This window comes from Crocodylus porosus, unplaced genomic scaffold, assembly GCF_001723895.1.
Source record: "Crocodylus porosus isolate Cpor-Errol unplaced genomic scaffold, CroPor_comp1, whole genome shotgun sequence".
NCBI classification, from domain to species: Eukaryota; Metazoa; Chordata; order Crocodylia; family Crocodylidae; genus Crocodylus; species Crocodylus porosus.
In genome coordinates this window covers 61,139,062-61,157,718 of record NW_017728948.1, presented here as the reverse complement: position 1 = coordinate 61,157,718, position 18,657 = coordinate 61,139,062, and the positions used below count along the sequence as shown (strand labels likewise).

The 18,657-nt window shown below is 41.2% G+C and overlaps 1 long non-coding RNA gene across 1 annotated transcript in view; it reads right to left on the bottom strand.

The window, feature by feature from the left end:
- Nucleotides 1-385: 385 nt before the first annotated feature.
- The window catches only part of LOC109322398, a 67,946-nt gene continuing 49,674 nt past the window's right edge, over nt 386-18,657 (bottom strand). Inside the window, exon 3 of the long non-coding RNA XR_002104380.1 lies at nt 386-1,426. This is a non-coding gene — a long non-coding RNA (uncharacterized LOC109322398). The remainder of the gene's footprint in view (nt 1,427-18,657) is intronic.

Genomic DNA, 18,657 nt, shown 5'->3' with positions numbered 1-18,657 from the left:
TCTTTAATACATGTTGATCTGGTTCACTGATTTTACAGAGTTGCCTCCTCTACCATTTGTGCATATGTATTTTAATATTAAATAATTCTAGAACTCTTTGCATTTTCGTTGGTCTTTTTCAAATATATAAATGAAAAGACCCAACTGCTTTTACAAGTTGTTTGTCTTTTAAAAATTCCTATAAGTCACACAGTGCATTTAGTTATAACATCTGTCCAGGTAATAGTAAATTTTAAAGTATTAGAAGTCCTGTGGAAATTATTCCCATGGTCTCTTAACAAACATTCTCGTCTTGCATCTAGAAATTAAGTTTGGAGCAATATGCAGAGGCAAATAATAATAATAAAAAAACATTAAATATATTCTAAAATCCTGTACGTAAAGTATATATTTTGTTCAAATATTGGAAAGAAAAATATTAACAACAAATCTGCTAACATCATGGTTCTGAGGAATGATTTATATGTTAAAGGAATCACCCTTTCTGAAACTTTAACCATGTACAGTTGGGAAAATTTAACCAGAGATTTTAAGGTCATATGGGCACCTTGTAAAGCTGTTGTGTAAAATAAATCTATAAAATTGCAATATTTAAATGTGTCCCTAAAACTGTAATTTTAAAATCTATTAGTAATTTTCCCAGTATATATCCAACGTATTTGTGTGTATGACATCAGTAAATAACAGTTGAGTATAAGGGAATTTGGATTTTTTTTCCTAGCTGACAATGCTAGAAAACACATTTTTTAAAAACTCTTGTGGCTTTAAGCAAACATGCTTATTGTGCATGTTGTGTGAACTTGCTATCCTCCCCTCATATTTTGATCATTTTTTCTTAGCCACAAATCCAGCTTTTTTACAGCATCTGAGGTTTATATTTCCAAACTGACTACCAGATAAGTTCAAGCCTTCATCATATATCTTGTGAAAAATCAATTAGTGGACCACAGTTGCTTGATTGACATTATCAAATTGCCCATTCTGCAGGCAGCATACCTTCCACAAAAGGAGGAGCTGATCTTTCATCAATACAAGATTGGCAGATTTATTTTCTTCCTTAAATAGCTGTTTTCCTCACATACATTATTTTAAATAAAAGGAATCTGAAAAGCCACACAGACGACAATGTAACTTGTCCAATGTTTTGCATATTTCCAGTTTTTTTTAATATATACTTTTCCTTGTGGGGGTATGGATACTGTTGAATTTCCTGTTACAGAGCCTTAGTATATACGTATTTATTCTTCATTGTATAGCTGGGCAAAGTAAGCTGATGGCAGAACTGGGAAATTAATTCTTATCTCCCAACTTGAGATCTTGTTCTTAACTCTCATTTTGACTGTTCCATTCTTCCACTTTTTGATCCATGGGACATTCCACATCACTTCCATCCCCAAAGAAGCTCTAATGAGCCAGTACTGAGAAACTGCAAAGGAATAAGACTGATTTAATTATACAGTGTTCGCTTAATAGTGGTGATGATCCTTACCTTAACCACAGGGGGGGAAAGTGCTGCAGGAGCTGCAACCATTGTTTTGCTACATGAAAGATTTCCCTGTGCTATGAGATTTCTCTTAAGAAAAACTAAACAAGCATTAGGACAGCTTTCCACTGGCAGGGGAGCAAGCAACTGCTCTAATGAAGCTTTCATTACCTCCATTCCATCCTAGATAAATGAAGTGCTGACTATATGCTCATATACACAATATTAAAACACAAGTTGAGGCAGATTTGTTAGATTAATCGTGAGGACTTCCCACCTGGGAGCAAGGAGGTGCTTTGTCACATCAGGTTGCCACTAGTGATTGCTTCCACATTTCACATCCAAAACAGAGAAAGCGTGTCCAGACGAGCCCACACATGCCTCTTACAGCATCTCAAACGCCTTTGAGACACTGCAAGAGGCACATGTGGGAATAAAAAACCATTCCCTCCATTGCAAATTTGCAGCGGGGCAGCAAAATTAGACCCCTGGATATCCAGGGGTCAAACTAAACACTGGGGGAAAAAACAGCCCAGGGCTGAGGCAACCGGAGGCACCCTGCCAGAGCATCTCTGTGATTGACCCTTTACCTGGGCCTGAAGCAGGCTGCCTGCCTGAGCCTGGGGCAGTGGTGCAAGCTGCAGGGACCTCTACCCGGCTCCGTGCCACATAAGTATGGGGTTGGGGGGCTGGAGGGGAGGACCTTTCTAAATTCCCCATTCATTCCCCTAGGTACCAGCTCGCTGTCCCCACTCCCTGTTTGCTCCCTCACCCCCTGCCCTCTGTTTGTTCCCCCTAGCTTTCCACTGGCTCTCCCAGCCTCCCCTCCCCTCCCCCAACTCACCAGCACTAGCAGAGAATGAGCAGAAAGGAGGCTGGAGAGAGCAGGAGAAGTCTCCAGCTTGTCTCCAGCCCCCTGCTGGTCTCCAGTCCCCTGCTCCTTCCCTTGCTTGTTTCAAGCCTCGGGAGGCTGGAGGGAGCAGGGGAATGTCTCTGGGGGCTGTCTCCAGCCTCCTGCTTGTTCTTCAGCCTCCCGAGGCTGGAGACAAGCATGGGAAGGAGTAGGGGGCTGGAGACAAGCCCTTGGAGATAAGCTGGAGACTTCCCCTGCTCTCTCCAGCCTCCTGCTCATTGTCTGCTACTGGGGGTGGGGGCTGGGATAGCAAGCAGGGAGCTGGGGGAATGAGTGGAGGGCAGGGGGAATGAGTGGGAGATGGGGGGAAACAACAGGGAGCTGGGAGAATGAGTCTCCTGCTTTTTTCCTGCTCATCTCCAGTCCTGTCCTGTCTGCTCCCCACGTGCATCCTGCTGCTCCTGATCGCAGTGCCTCTGACAGTTTATCTCCATCTGGGGGGCTGAGATCGACAGTTAGGAGCTCCCCAATCAAGCAGTCAATAAATTGACTGGTAGGTGACCACTGCTCCAGACTTAATAAGCCCAGGTCTCTCAGTCTCTCCTCAGAAATCATGTGCTTCAACCACTTTTGTTGCCCTCTGCTGGACTCTCTCCAACTTGTTCACATCCTTTCTATAGTGGGGGCCAAAAACTGGACCAGTACTCTAGATGTGGCCTCACCAGTGCCAAATAGAAGGGAAGAATCACTTCCCTCAATATGCTGGCAAAGCTCCTGCTAGTGCAACCCAGTATACAGTTCCTCTTTTTCACAATAAGGGAACACTTTTGGATCATATTCAGCTGATTATCTGCTATATACCTCAGCTCCTTTTCTGCAGAGTTTTTGCTTAGTCATTTGGTCCCCAGCCTGTACCAATACATGAGATTGTTCTGTCCTAAGTGCAGGACTGCTCTTGTTGCTATTGAACTTCATAAGATTTCTTTTGGTCCATTCCTTCAATTTGTTGAGGTGTCTCTGAAATCTAGCCCTACGCTCCAGAGTATCTGGACCGACACCTGGGGAACTCCAGTTCATACTGACTGCCAACTAGACATCAAGCCATTGATTACTACTTTTTGAGCCTGAGGATCCAGCCAGCTTTCAATTCACTTTACATTCTATTAAATCCAACTCATACTTCTTAGCTTGCTGACGAGAATGGTGTGGGAGATTGTATCCAAAACCTTGCTTAAGTCAAGGTATATTAAAAGCATGGCTAAAGTCAATTATGTTACTTTTCTCTCGCTTTTCTTTTTAAATTTGATTGGAGGATAACAAGAAAAATACTTCCTAATTTTACTTTCTATGTAAATAATGTATACTATAAGGGCTGTGAATCACAGGGAAAGGGTCCAGGACAGTTTTTCATAGTTGCAGTTAATAGTAGGAATCTTGAGAATCTCTTTGCTAGGCTTTGACATTACTTATTTGCTATGACATTGGATACAAGAAGATTCTAGAATCTCATTGCAGTTGAAGACTTGTGGGGAAGTTAATTATTGGATAGTAATGGGCACAAGTTCATTTGTTGTCATGTGACTTTACTTTGCCCATTTCTAGTGCTCCTATCTTAAGCCACCCAAGAACTATACAATAAATGTTGAAATACAAAACATTTAAATCAATCCAATGCCCTGCCATGCAACCATCCTGTAAATTACTGTATTTATTAGAATACAAGACAACCCTGAATATATGATCCCCAATAATTAGATTCTATACATGGAAAATGTATAACTCTCCAGGTATAGAAGTGTTGGACAGTAGTCTTAAATCCCACCCTTACCCCCTTCCTCCCCTCCCCACTCACAAACACTGATACAGCGTGGAAAGCAATGGCAGGGGTGGGTCAGGTGTCCCCCTTGCCCTGTGCCTCACCGATTTCTTCCCCCTGCAGACTTCCTGCCCTTCCTTCCCCCCAGTTCTTCACCACTTCTTCCCCTCCCCCTGCATCCTCCATCTCTTCCCCTTCCTCTCTGCCCCTTTCCTCCTGCTTCTCAGTCTCTGCCCCTTCCCTTTCAAAACCTTCTCCCAATCTCTGCCTCTTTCCCTCTGCTCCCTTCCTGTCAGAAACTGCTTGGGCTGCTAAATCACAAATTACAGGCCATGGAAGTTCAGCCCTTGCCTGGCCATGCAACTGTGTTGGCACTGCTGATTGGCTGGGCAGGCAATGCAGCAATGTCTGTGATACCGCTTGGATGGAGTTTCCATGTTCTCTGTGCCTGGGAGAGACTCCAGTCTGAGTGGGGGCCAAGCTGTGCCTGACAATAAGGGGAGGGGAAGGGAAGGGAAGAGAGATGGGGGGACAGAAGCTGCAGAAGGGAACTGGGGAGGAGGCAGGAAGCTGCTGTGTGTCTGACTGGCCCCAACGCAGGCTTATGCTCATGGAGGGGGGAAAAAAATATCTTATATTCAAGTATATATGGTATGTGCCTGCCCCTTTGGACAATGGTCCTAAGGGGAAAAAAATCACTTACCTGTAAATATCACTTCTGTCTCAGATTGAGTTAAAAAAACCCAAAAGTTGGTTGGATGACATGCCACACATGCTAGTACTTTGGTATGATGTGTAACACAGAGTTGGGATTACTCAGAAACAAGCAGAGTTATTGAAGGGCTCACATCCATCTTCACAAATGGTCAATGCTTTATCATCAGCACAGAATAGTATCACTGACAGCTGATTTAAATGGTCTACTGAATATCTTTATTGTCCATCCCTGGGGATGTTTCAGAACCATAGGACTCCTGAGGCCTGAGTAAAAGATTAAGAAAGCTAACCAATATGTATTTCACTTCATAAGAATGTGCTATTATGAAGCTACCCATGTTAGGGACATAAGATTGATAGGATTTTGCTGACCTTTTGGAGAAGAAAAATAAAAACGCTTGCTTAAGATTCCAGTGTAGCATAAATACATACAAAGTGTAAAACAGTAGTTCTTTAATACAGGCTAGAGATGGGCCCAAGTCATAAAGCAGGGATGAATCTGAAGGCTCTTCAGACTTCTACTATTGGTTAAGCTCTGGCTTAAACAAAACTTACAAATTTTTAGTATTTGTCTTCATCCTCTTAGTGCCGCTCACCCACATAAATACCTCAAATAATTTGATGAAAAAAACCCAGTTTTATAAAACTCAAGCTAAGCAACCTCCAGTCATAATCAAAAATAGTGCGGGAGAAGTGCAAAAGAAGGTGTTGTGGTCATTGTCTAAGAACCTTTTTTTTCCATTTTATATTGGACACTATTTTTCTTTCAGAACTTTAAAGAGAAAAACCAATAGTTACATTCCATTGTAAGACTAACAAGCAACAAATATATATTGTTTATATATTTTTTCCTTTGAGGCCAACAGATTAATTACACAAGTAAAAATATAAATTATCTAGAGACTGCTGAACTCTACAAATAAACAAAGTATAGTGCGAACTGTATTTTACATACATGGCATTTATTCTTTTTTGTTCAGTCTTATTGCTGAAAGAAAGGTAGGGATTTTCATTGCAATTTTCCATGCTTTCGGCTTGAGGAAGCCTTCAGACTCAGTCATTTGTATTTGAAGTTGATAACAATAAAGTCAGAGAGTTCACATTTTTAACAGCTTCTGAACGTATTTTGTTCAGGGTCAGAGGGAAGAAAAAAATATCCTTAGAAAAATGTCATCTTTTAAGCATTTTCCCTAAAAAGTAAAACCATGTGTGTGGTCAAAAGGGAAGGACATATTTGAGACTGCTTATAAATATACTAATGTAAATGTGGCTTCAGACATCCAATAACTATGGTTAATGAATACAATTTTTTACAAGCTTTCATCAGAACAAGCTCTGTGTGTTTTTGTTTTTTTTTTACAAAATGTAGCGTACAGAGGTTCCCTCTAAATTAAGAAAAATATGTGGAGAAGCTTACACTTTGTTATAGGAAGGTTTATTGACCATCTGAAAAACAATCAAACTGATGCTTTCTATATGAGGAGATACTTTCAGTTTAAGAAAATTTGCTTGTAGTTTTGTTAAGTTCAATTTTGTTATAAATATATAAATGAAGGAAAGAATGTATATATTTAACTGTGAATATAATCTAGGATTATAGAATAGATTGTTTCCTTTCTGGCATTAGCAATAATGCCTAATGTATGCTCTCTCACACACACACCTACATTTGCAATTTGCCATAATAAAAACTTCAGGTAAACTGAAATTATATTTTTAGAACTCTCACATTACTCAAAAGGGTCAGGGGTACCAGCCCAAAATATCATATGAAGAAAGACCTATGGTTCATTCACAAAAAAATCTGAACTTCTACATTAGCGAAGAGAGGGGACTCAGAGCATTTAGCTACCTGAAGGGTAGTTCAAAAGAGGATGAAGCTAAACTGTTCTCAGTGGTGGCAGATGACAGAACAAGGAGCAATGGTCTCAAGTTGCAGCAGGGAAAGTTTAGGTTAGGTATTAAGAAGAATTTTCTCACTAGGAGGGTAGTAAAACACTGGAATAGGTTACCCAGAGAGGTAGAAGGTCTATCCTTGGAAGTTTTCAAAACCTGGCTAGACAAAGCTTTGGCTCAAATGATCTAGTTAGGGATGGTCCTGCTTTGAGCAGGAGGTTGGACTAGATGACCTCCTGAGGTCCCTTCCAGCCCTAACTTTCTATGATTCTATAATTAATAGACATGAATAAAAACACCTCAAGCTGTTGCCATGAGGGGTCAGGCCAACGCTCAGGATCTCAATGTTGCGCTGTTAGACAGGAGGGTGTGGCGTACAATTGCACATATACAAACACACAAGTCAATTAGGTGTATATACATATATACTACCAGCTCAGGCACATACATATTCACACCAGCCTAGGCACATGCATACCTATTACCAATTCACTATACACCCCAGAAGTTAGACACAGATCATGAATTTGTATATCATGCACACAATGCCTTATATACACACACATATATACATACATATACACACACACTAGCAACTCAGTTACACACAAGTTCAAAATAACTAGTCTAGATTCATGCACACCTATCACCAGTTTAAACCCATACATGCTACACACACCAAATTTAGACAGAATCAGTTACCAGTTAGCAACACCTGCACATTCAATACACATACATCGATTACTAGTTTATATACCACACACACACAATTATATCTATACAAGTATAGATATGTGTATTCACTAATTTACACACACACCACCCACCTACACATACACACAGGCGAGTTCCTAAGTTGGGTGTTGTGATGTGTATGAATGTATGTGCTTGGTGTACTTGGGATACCTGGGAAAGGTTAAGGTAAGAAAGTAGAAGTGTAGGGGGTTAAAGTTACCAGGACCGGGATTAGAACTGGTAGACTACAGGGGCCTGGGCTGAAGAACTGAGGCTTGGGGGTAACTTTAAGTTAATTGATCTTAATTGATTAAAAGACAATGCCCAAACCCTGCAGAACACGGAAGCAATGCTGGCACAGAGGCTGGGACTGGAGCCAGAACTATGGGGGATCTGAAAAGGTAAATGGGGAGAGGTAAAGTGGGACCAAGGGAAAAGTGTGGGTGTTAAAAAGGGACTCTGGGTGTGGGGAGCCAGAGGATGGTGCCAGGGTAGCTGGAGAAGTTGCAAGGAGTGGCAGTAGGCTCCAGCTGCTGAAGAAAACTGAAGGACAGCTAAAAGGAGCTGAGAAGCTGCAGGAGTGGTGGGGAAGATTACAGAAAGTGCAGGGGAAGCCTGAAAAAGAGAGAGATGGACAGCAGAAAAATCACAGGAAAAGCAACAGGTGGCAGGGCAGCAGGAAAGCAGAGAAAGGCAGCAGAAAGTCACAGGGGAAAGGCAGTATGAGCAGGGTAGGCTGAGAGGTGCAGAAAAGGGGAGATGGAATTGGGAGGAGATCGGGAAACTAGCAGAGAGGGTGGGGCCTGGAGCTGAGAGAGAGAGAGAATGAGGCTGGAATTTAAGATAGAGAAGGGACTGAGAGTGGGATGCAGAAAAACATGACCCAGCTCGGGGTTGCAAATGATGGTGGTTTTATTGAACAGGGGAGATGGTGACAAAATGCCAAATTGGTTCCCATGCACATGCACAATATCAGCAGGGGTTAAAGAGGCTTGATGCAGGGGCTGAAGTCCCCTGGATTCCATGAGCAGAGAGAAAGTCCAAATTGTAGGAGGAGGTATGCAGGTAATATCTACCTATCCAGGCTGGAAAGGGGTCCTTGTCCAGTAGATGTTGTCCAGAGGGGGAGGAGGGAGGATTGCCAGTAGGGCCTCTGGTTTGATAGGCGATGTGGCATGGTCTTGGTCCAGATGGAGAGAGCATCCCACTGGGTCTGTCTTCACTGCCTCATTTTATAGGGGCAGACCTTGTGTGACCCTAGTGACAGGAGGCATGCCTAGGCAAGGGTCTGCCCCTGGCCTGCTGAGCATGTGCGCTCCATGGGGGGATGTGCAGTTTTGAGTGTCTGTAATGGTGACAGTTGCTGGTTCTTCAGGGTCTTTTGTCTTTCAAATCCTGGGTTCTTGTTTCTGTTCCTGGGCGAGGTCTATGGTTACTGGATGAATCAATGCGAGGTGATGGCCCAGTCATTACAGGCCATTCAGTAGGGGCCTGCTACCATTGTATTTCAGTTGTTCCCAATCACACTCACTCATCCGGGAACCAATTTGCATGGGAGGGATACATGACTCATACAGTTGCGACACAAGGGATGCCCAGGCAGAGGACACAAGATGGAGACTTAACATATAAAATAGAAACTTGACATAACTTTTGTTCACTTACAAACACAGGCATAAACCATGCAATATCCATATAAAACAATAAAAATCAATACAAAAATGATAATAATACAATATACAAGAGTAAAAATCAATACAAACCTAATAATTATACAATACAAAACAGTGGATATCCCAAACCAAAAACTTGCTACCAAAATCAAAATGTTTAAAGATTATCCTAAGTCTGAGCTCACTTATACATATCTATAGGGAATAGAGAGGGAGAGAAAAAGTCAGAAATGGTTGGGGAAGGGGAGTGAATGCAATATAAAAAAAAAAAAGAAAAACCGGGGGTTTTGCAACATAGCCATGTAAGTGCATTGAATTCAGTAACTAATGTTAATTAACAGTAATTAGCAAAAATATGTATATACTCATTTAGACTTTTTTCCCGTTAGAATCATAATTTCTCAAATTTGTACATAATTAAAATTGTTTAACCAGGGGAAGGGTGGATTTTCACATCTACCTAAGGCAGTAGTTCTTAACCTGTTTAGACTTAAGGCACTCCTCATTAAATTCAAGACATATCTAAAAAAATACCAGCTCTTAGCTTTCACTTTTTTGACTTCGGAATAATAACTGAAGAAATCTTCTGTTGCAGATAATGTAGTAATACTAAAGCAAGTCAGAATATTTTTGACACCATGGATTCCTATTTGTAATCTCTGACTGGCTCCAGTCCCAGACATGTAGGCACATGTGGTTTGTGGCACTACAAACCTCTTTGCAACACCACTAATGGCATGTGTTGCATGTTAAACCATGTACCCCACTGCTAATTTGCAGCACTGGGACAAAATTTCTTGGTAGCAAAAAAGCCCCTGCAAAAAAAAAAAGCTGCACAAAGCACATCAAAGTGCTGTGTACCAAGAAAAGCACTGAGACAGGGGAGCAGGGCTCCATGCTGCCCCATCTCTACATGCTGCAGAGCCTCCACACTGAGGCACCCTGTGCCCCAGACAACTGAGCCCTGGGTGGCCTCAGTGCGGGAGCTCCATAGAGCACAGAGACAGGGGAGTAGACATCCCAAGGCTGTCTCCATGTATTTCTCCCCGGCTGGCTGAGGCACAGACTGCCTGCCAGCTAGCCCCACAGTGAGGCACCCTGTGCCCTAGCCAGCCCCTCTTGCAGCACATGAAACAGCAGGACAATGTGTCCTGCAGAAAACCACACCGGCTTGGGTGTGCATTGCAGCACAAAGTTACGGCACAAATTTGTATCGCCACTATTTGTCCTGCTGCAAATGCATAAGCCTGCTCATGTGGATGTGGCCTCTGAGTCTGTGAATTGTGTACAGCACCCTGGTTTAAGGTGACTGGTATAAGGGATTAAAGACCAAAGGTCTTGCTGGAAATCAATTACATTTGTATGCCCAAATACCAGATAATTTTTTGGAAGTCTGAACCAAAAGGTTTTTGAATATGTTGAGTGATCATGTCAAAGATGACTCTTTTTTTTCCTTTTCTCTTGCCCTTTTAATTATTCCTGAATTACTTGGGGTTGGTAATGACCCCTATATTTAGGTTACCTAACACTTACCATTCTGAAAGTCTTACAGGTTTTATTTTAGAGGCTACAGCAAATCTAGTGTGTGCATCAGAACCTCTCAAATTCAACAGGGAAAAACACTTAAGGTAGGAAAGGGTCATTTTTTGTCCTATAAATTTTTGTTTTATTGTAGCCTACCAAAATAGTGGAACAGTATTTCAAGGTTGGGACCATGTCCTCCCAAAACTTTCTATTACAGACAGCCCTCTGGGAACTCTGGAATTCCTGTAATTGCATTAAAAGACCTTGAGCTAAGCTTCTTCAACCCCTTCCTGACACAGTGGGCATGTCTACACATTCATGAAATGTGCAGTCGTTACTGTGCTTTTAGTTTATTATTTGCTTAATGATGTACTAACTAAACATGCAATAACTACAGTTACTGCACAGAAGCACTAGCCCATGGTTTTTTAGTGGCGTTTATTGTGAAGTAGTCGAAAAAAGTATTAGCATGGCTTTTGCTCAGTACGCTACTGCACAATGTTATTAGGCTACTGTGCATTAAACATTTTGTTTAGGTTTTCCCAGTATGTTGCCTAGTAAGCCTATCTATAGTAATTCCTGATTACACTAGTTTGAATCTTGCACAAAGCCCCAGCAGTCCATCTGGTCTTAGTCGCTGCATGGATCAAAATCTTCTCCAGGAGCCCCCTATCTCAGGGATAAAAAGAGAATTGAATTGGTTTTCTTTGACATACTTCTCAGTCTCAGCACACGGCGTCCCCTTACTACTTCCCCTGCTGCACACACACAATAGTGGCTTATGGCTGTCAATAGCAGCACATCAAGGAACAGATATCAGACATCTCTGCCTCAGTTCTGAAGATACAGGGTTACAATTATGCTGAAATCTTCTTCCAGCTGTATGTAAGCAAATCGGATTTCAGCTTTTTCAAAAAGCCTAGAAAATGGTACCCAAAACCTACTGTATATTACATATTTAGCTCATAAGGCACTAACTTTTACAATATGTCAGATTTACAGTTGTCATAGGTAGCCTTGTTTCTGTTTTCAGTCACCTGATTATTTTGTTATTCTGGCCCTAGATTGCATTATTCAGTGCACAGAATAGATACGCAGACTTAAGATTTCATGCCAACTATAAATTCTGTACTTGATAATGTGTACATCCTATGATGTTACAACTACCCCAGGGGTGGTCATGATGTCCCTAGGCCACCGTGACCGCGTCGGCTCCACCCTATGGGCACCTACTAATCTCATCTGCCACATCTTGTTGGTATAAATGATGAATTGGGAGACTGCCTTCAAGTTGCTGCTTAGTCACAGTCCTGACAGACTCCTCTAAGCCCTGTGGGTTTTTGGACCCCTTACTGGATCCTACACTCAGGAGGTGCCTTGCAGTAACCCCCAACCTTATGGGCTAGATGCATGGCTCCAAAACCACTCCTTTACTATGCCCAGTGTCTCCCAGATGGTATTTAGATGTTGTTTCTTGTGATGAGGCCTCAGTCTAGTTTGGCCTCTTGTTGTCAATGGACCCTTAGCCTCAGTAACTGCACCCTCTGGTGCTGGGGCCTCATCATACCCTGTTGCTGTGCTCTCAGGTGCTGGGGTCTCTGCCACCCTGTCTCTGTGCCTGGCACTGGGCTCTCTGGACCCTTAGCCTCAGTAACTGCACACTTTGGTGCTGGGTTCTCCGCAGCCCCTGTCTCTGCTCCTCACTGTTGCTGGGGCTCTACCTGGTAGTGTGCCCAATGAGGCTTCCCCTTCCCCAATAGCCTCATCCCAGTCCACTGGTATAAATAACAACAGAAAAAAAAGCCCCTGGGGTACAAGAGTGCAACAACCCTGGGGTCCACACTCTATCCCTTTTAAGGAGGCAAGGTTCTCTCACAGTATAATGTGCTTCCCACCCACAAGCATTTATTAGCTCCTATAGCCTCTTAATACATCCTACCAGCAGCAGAACAGGCAGTCAAACATCCCCAAATAGCTTTCTCTGTAAGAGCTCCTTCTCCCTTGACTGTTGCCAGAAAACTAACCCTCTAGTCCCAGCTCTGGGGCTTATATGGGCCTAGGGCCCTACCTTCTTCCAGTCAGCTGACCGGGTGCAGATGCAGGATAATCGCCTCATTTGCTTGCTGCCACAGCAACCTGCACCTGTGGGGGTTCTACCTGGCTCCTAGAGCCCTCTCTCTCTAGGCAGTTTCTGCCCTTAAAGGAGTACGCACAACTTAGTGCTCTGCAACATTCATAAATTGGAAGCCTAATTGACATTCCCTTAAGTGTGTCCTTTTAATATAATAATGTTAGTATATTGTATATTATTCTATTAAGTATATATACATAATGACAGATGACATGCTACCATTACTCTCTATATGGGGGCTGTCCAATTGACAGCCACCAAAGCGTTAACCTGAGGCCCCCAGACTTCTGGTCCAAGCACTGCTCCCCCTGCTGCTGAGCTGCCACTACCTTCCGAGTCTTTGGGTTCCCTGTCTCTCCTTTATTTTCTGCTTTCTGTCCTCACCCTGAGGTGAAGTGGGGCAGTGTGACTGAGGGAACTAGCTGGCTCAGGTGTGGGGTGGTTGAGATTCGTCAGTCGAGGGATAGGACACTGGACTGAGAGTCAAAGATCCCAGTTCTTATCAGCTATGTGAATTTGAGCAAGTCAACTCAACTCTAAGGTTTTGATTTCTGTCATATGCTTTGTCTCTCTTTACTCCTTACACTATAACAGTCAAACGCAGTATGGTCTCAGAAAAGCCTAGGTAGGACTTTGGCAGAATGCAGTTGCATAAATTCATAGATACATAGATGTTAGGGGCTGGAAGGGACCTCACAAAATCATTGGGTCCAATCCCCCTGTGCTTGGGCAGGAAAAGCAAAAAAGCAATTAAGTTTATTATTGTTCCATAAGCTATGGAATTAAGTAGACATCTAAGACCAGGCAGAATTTTGTAGGCACTTACACGTGTGTTCAGAAACCATTCAGTTCAGTCATCCAGGAATATTTTAGTTTGATGCCTTAGAGGCACTTAAGTTTCCATAATTATATTTCCAGTGGATCTTAAATGCTTCCACATCAAACTAAAATATTCCTGGATGATGGAACCTAGTGGTTTCTAAACAAATCTTTAATTCCTATGAAATTAAAGCTGAGATACTAGAGTTATGGTGCAGTAGTGCCGGTGCATTTTTTTTTTTGTGATGCTTATTGCACAGTACCCTAATAACTGCACAGTAGGCTATTAGCATTTTTAACCACCACACTACTGTGCAGAGTTATTATGCTAATATGTAGTGTTTTGGATAGATGTGCCCACTGAGATTTAGTCTATTAAGCCCCGTTTACTATGGGAATTTAAATCCTACCCACCGCTGTTCAACCTAAATCAGGCTCTACTTGACCACTTCAGAGGTACTTAAGTCTCCACATTGACTGTATGGTGATCATAGAAACATAAATTCTGGAAAACTGAGTAGCTCTACTGTATGGAAATTCAAGTAGTTTTTAGGGTTTAAGTTTGAGATGCCTAAATGTAGGTGATACCAAATTGGATATGCCCCCAAATCCTTTTATCTTTCTTGCTTGCTGTTTTTGTACAGTATCTAGCACAATGGATTCCCAGTTTTAGCTGTTGTATATAGGTGTCAAAATAACATACAAAATAATACAAGTAATAGCAATGCATTTGTATTCTTAAAAATAACTTTGCAGAGGGGCAAGGTAGAGTTCCATGTTCATTTTTAATCACCTCCACATCAAGATTGCACAATTAATAAGTAGGAAGATTTAGAATCAAAGTCCTGTTGATACCAGTGGAGTTTCTCAAGATATATGCCAGTGTATCAGAATGCTGAATTCTATCTCTATTAAATTCAGAATCAGCCTAGAATCTGAAAGTCAAGTAGCATTCACTTTCTGGATCATATGTCATCAAGATCATCAACCTGTTTGACTGTACAGGCCAAAACAGGTGTCTACCATTGATGACACCTGTTTAACTACCTTAGTTTCTATTTGGGTTGAAAAGGTGCTGATGATAACAAAAGCTAGATTTACTACTTAAACTTAGTTAATTCTCTTTAGACAATGAACAAGCCAGAAAGAGTACAAAATATTGCTCTATAGTTGTATTGTTGCATGGGTACAGAATTAGAAAAAAATGCTGAAAAAGTAATAGTAAATGGCAAAGTTTAAATAGACACATTTGATATGATGAGTAAGGTGGTGATTTTTCAGAATAAATAGCACTTTATGACTAATTAAATCTTTTATTTTGTAATTAAAGCTTTCTTTTTATTTATTGCTCCATCAAGGGGCTCTTGCGAATTACCGTGATGTATGTGGATCAGCACCAATCATTTATGCATATTCCCCAATTTCTCATAGACACTTATACTGTTATATGGATGCTAATTGCACAGCTGCCAGTCTCTTTTATGGTCCTAGCCATATTGTTTGTGTTATTTATATCAAGTATTTTCTGAATCAAGCCTAGCTTCATGTTGAAGGGGAAACTATCAAACCCTTTATGGTAAGATGTCACATATTGCTTACACGCTTATATTTACTTATGGGCCTAATTCAAATTAGGCCTTGTCCTAGGGTGTTGTAGATTGGAGCCAGAAATTTCTTAGTCTGCTATCTTAGAACTTAAGCACAGTAACATATGCAGACCATGTATCTTAATTAGTGGTTACACAATAAAAGTCATCTGGCAATTCAAGAAGGTGAGTAGTAATGCCTTCCCTAAATAGAATTATTTTAAAGTCAGCTGTGAACACTTTAAAAATACGAGATGGAGTGAAATGCTGGAAATAGAGTGTAAAATGCTGAAACAGAGTGAAGGGTTAAGTCAGGGATGCTCATGTAAGTGGCTGGACCACATGACCTTGTGATGTCCCGTCCAGTCCTTTCCTATGGTCTCATGAAGCATTCCACGCATTCAAAATATTGTACTTCAAGGATGGCAAGGAAGGCTCTCTGCAAGCACACAAACATAGCTTTGTCTGTTGCAAACTATCATGTTCTATGCACACACTGGCCTGTGTTGTGAACCTGGATTATAATGATTTTGATGATGATATTGTGGTCAAATGTGCATCTGTAGTGCTGTCCATGAATGAAGTTAAATTAAAGCTGACTATGATGGTTTAAAGAATTCTGGAAATGAGTCATAGTCTTTCAAAAATTTCAATTCTGTTGATGGTGGTGAATATCCCAACGTTTTTCTTTCTGTAGCAAGCTTGGTCATTAATGGCCTTCAGTGTTCTAAACCTGCACTGACACATGCCATAAGCCTGGGGGTAATCATCATCATCTGTCTTCATAATCAGAACAAACCTCCCACCACGGAAAAAAAATGAGTTTTATGTTCTTACAAGACCACTATGACACCGGTGTTCATTCCTATGAGTGACAATTTATCTGAGGAACAAGGTGAGAAAATTTCCTCCACTGCTCTAATCCCTTCCTGGACCAGTCTGGTAGGGGACTTGGAGAAGTAGGGCAATGCCCCCTGCCCATTTCACCAAATGACCAATCCTGGGCTAGGAAACCATGGTGTCCATTGCCTTGCTGCTCCAGTCCCCTCCCATGTTTCCTTTGGGAGAATTGAATGAACATTTATATGCTACTAGTGTCCACTGGGAAAGTGGTGATTCTCTCAGTAGAAACATAGTGCCTATACATGGCCATAGTCTACCCTTTTCTATATGTATTTCTTTTGCTCAGAGAAAACTTCCTCAGCATGAATGTGCCATAGAAAAAATAAGAATTGGTACTTCATACCTACCCTTGCTCCTTTCAAGATTCTTGACCTTCCATGAGTTTTGACTACTCTATGAATATCTAGGTGTATTATTACACCATACACATTTACAGTCCAATGCACAGTCTTTCACCATCATACTTTTACCATAGTGTGACTCCTGACTGATTCCTACAAATCATGAGGCATTTATAGTTAGACACAAACCAGGAATCCACATGTACATCCTCCCTCTCTGAAATATCTATCCCTGAAACTTCTCCATGAGAAGCAAATGCTTACTTTTCCATACTGTCCACATGTAAAACCTAGTCTTTGAGATGTCTGTTCTTGTCAGACAACTGCCCTCCCATGTAGTCCACATAATGAAACCCCTGTCTGTGCCATCTGTGTTCTAATATACCACAAATAATTGTCCTCATCCCAAGAGGCACTTTTAGCTCATTTCCTACACAATATGGTAGTTCACTGTGCAACATCTCCCTGGTATATTCCTCACAACTTGTGTGATCCAACCTGAAACTAAATATTCCATGTGAATGAAAGGGAGGAAAACTGTCTTCCCATTTTCTGCTAAGATGAGAAAAATGAAAGGAGAAAGATACTGAATAAGCTGCCCCTATCTGAAAGTCTTAACCTTTAAGTTATTTTGGAGAACAGGCATTGTGAGCTACCTCTCTTTAAATGGCAGTAGAGATGGTTAGGGTTTTTTGCTGGAAAACACTGTTTCAAAAATACCAATTATTTGTCAATTGCAATAAAAAACCTTAAGAAAATGGCTTTGAAATAATAAAAAATGTTCACAAAATCATTTTGGAAAATACTGAAAGTACATTTCAAAGTACCATTTTTTAATTTTTATTATTTCACAAGATGAGGTTTTTTTCCCTTCAGTCAGCTTGGGGGGAAAAGCCCATTATCTTACGCTTGCATACAAGGAAACGTAATTAAATACACTGTCTATCATTATACTTCTGCCAAAAGCAGCATGTTCTCATTAATGGAAACCAACTATGAAGTTGATTAAATGCAGCCAACACTCAGTATGACTATAAAACATATGACCCATACTGGGAAACTATACTGGTGTTAAGCTGCCACAAGGCTAGGTTAGTGTAGCATATCTGAATAATATAAATAGTAGTGCCCTTCAACAAAAGTCCCCCTCAGCACCAAGTGTTTTTTCAAGTCATGGTGAGCCACTACATTGAATATATTTTGACTTCCTCTTCACTCCCACAGTTGACGTGTAACATTCTTTCCCATTTTCAACAATTCCTGTTTCTTCACCAGCTTTAAATGTCTAGCAACCATCACCAAACAGGACCTCAAACAGCTCACCCTGAATCGCCTCCTGTCTCAGATTAGTGCATATATTTAGTGTTCATGAGGTGGCAGTGGACGAGGTAGTCCTGCGCCTCAACTGCATATAAATTTTTGGAGGATCCCAGGATTCATGATAAGAACACCCAGTTTCAGCCATGAGTGGCAGGCTAATTAATATATTGATCCTTGTTGGGGATATCTGGATTACACAAATACTGTGTAGTGCTGAGCTGTGGGGTCACTATGGTTTGAATTCTGCTGGGGCCCAGCTAAACTAACTGCATGGTAAATCATGAGCATTTTGGCTTTGGACTAAGATCATGCTTAGCTTGTAGTCTATATAAGTAGTTATAAAAGTGCTGCTTAAAAGTGTGTTTATAAATTACCTGGGCTAAATCTTGTAGCAGTTTCAAAAAATGTAACTGTATCAATTATGGATGAACTAAATTATTACAGGCATGTTTATTTCAAAGTCAATGATTTCAAATTTGCCACTCACTTCCATGGGCTCATGGACAGCAGTGTTTAAAAGTAAGGAGTGTGGAAAGGGGCTGCAGGGATAAGAAGTTGGGGAGCAGGCAGTGGCTTGATTCCTCCCAATTCATTTGCCCTGCTGTGGCAAATCTCTAATAATAATATTCAAGGCAAATTCAAGGCAAACCTCTAATAATTATATTCTATATCTAGGAAGATCTAAGAAATTTATAAATTTTCCATATATAGAATATATATAATTATTGGGGGGTCATTTTATAGTCAGGATTGTCTTATATTTGAGTAAATACAGCATGTCCTTAACAGACATGGATAACATGGTACTGCTTGACTTCACATGTAATTTTACTATATCTGAAGGTAAAATAGAATAGAGA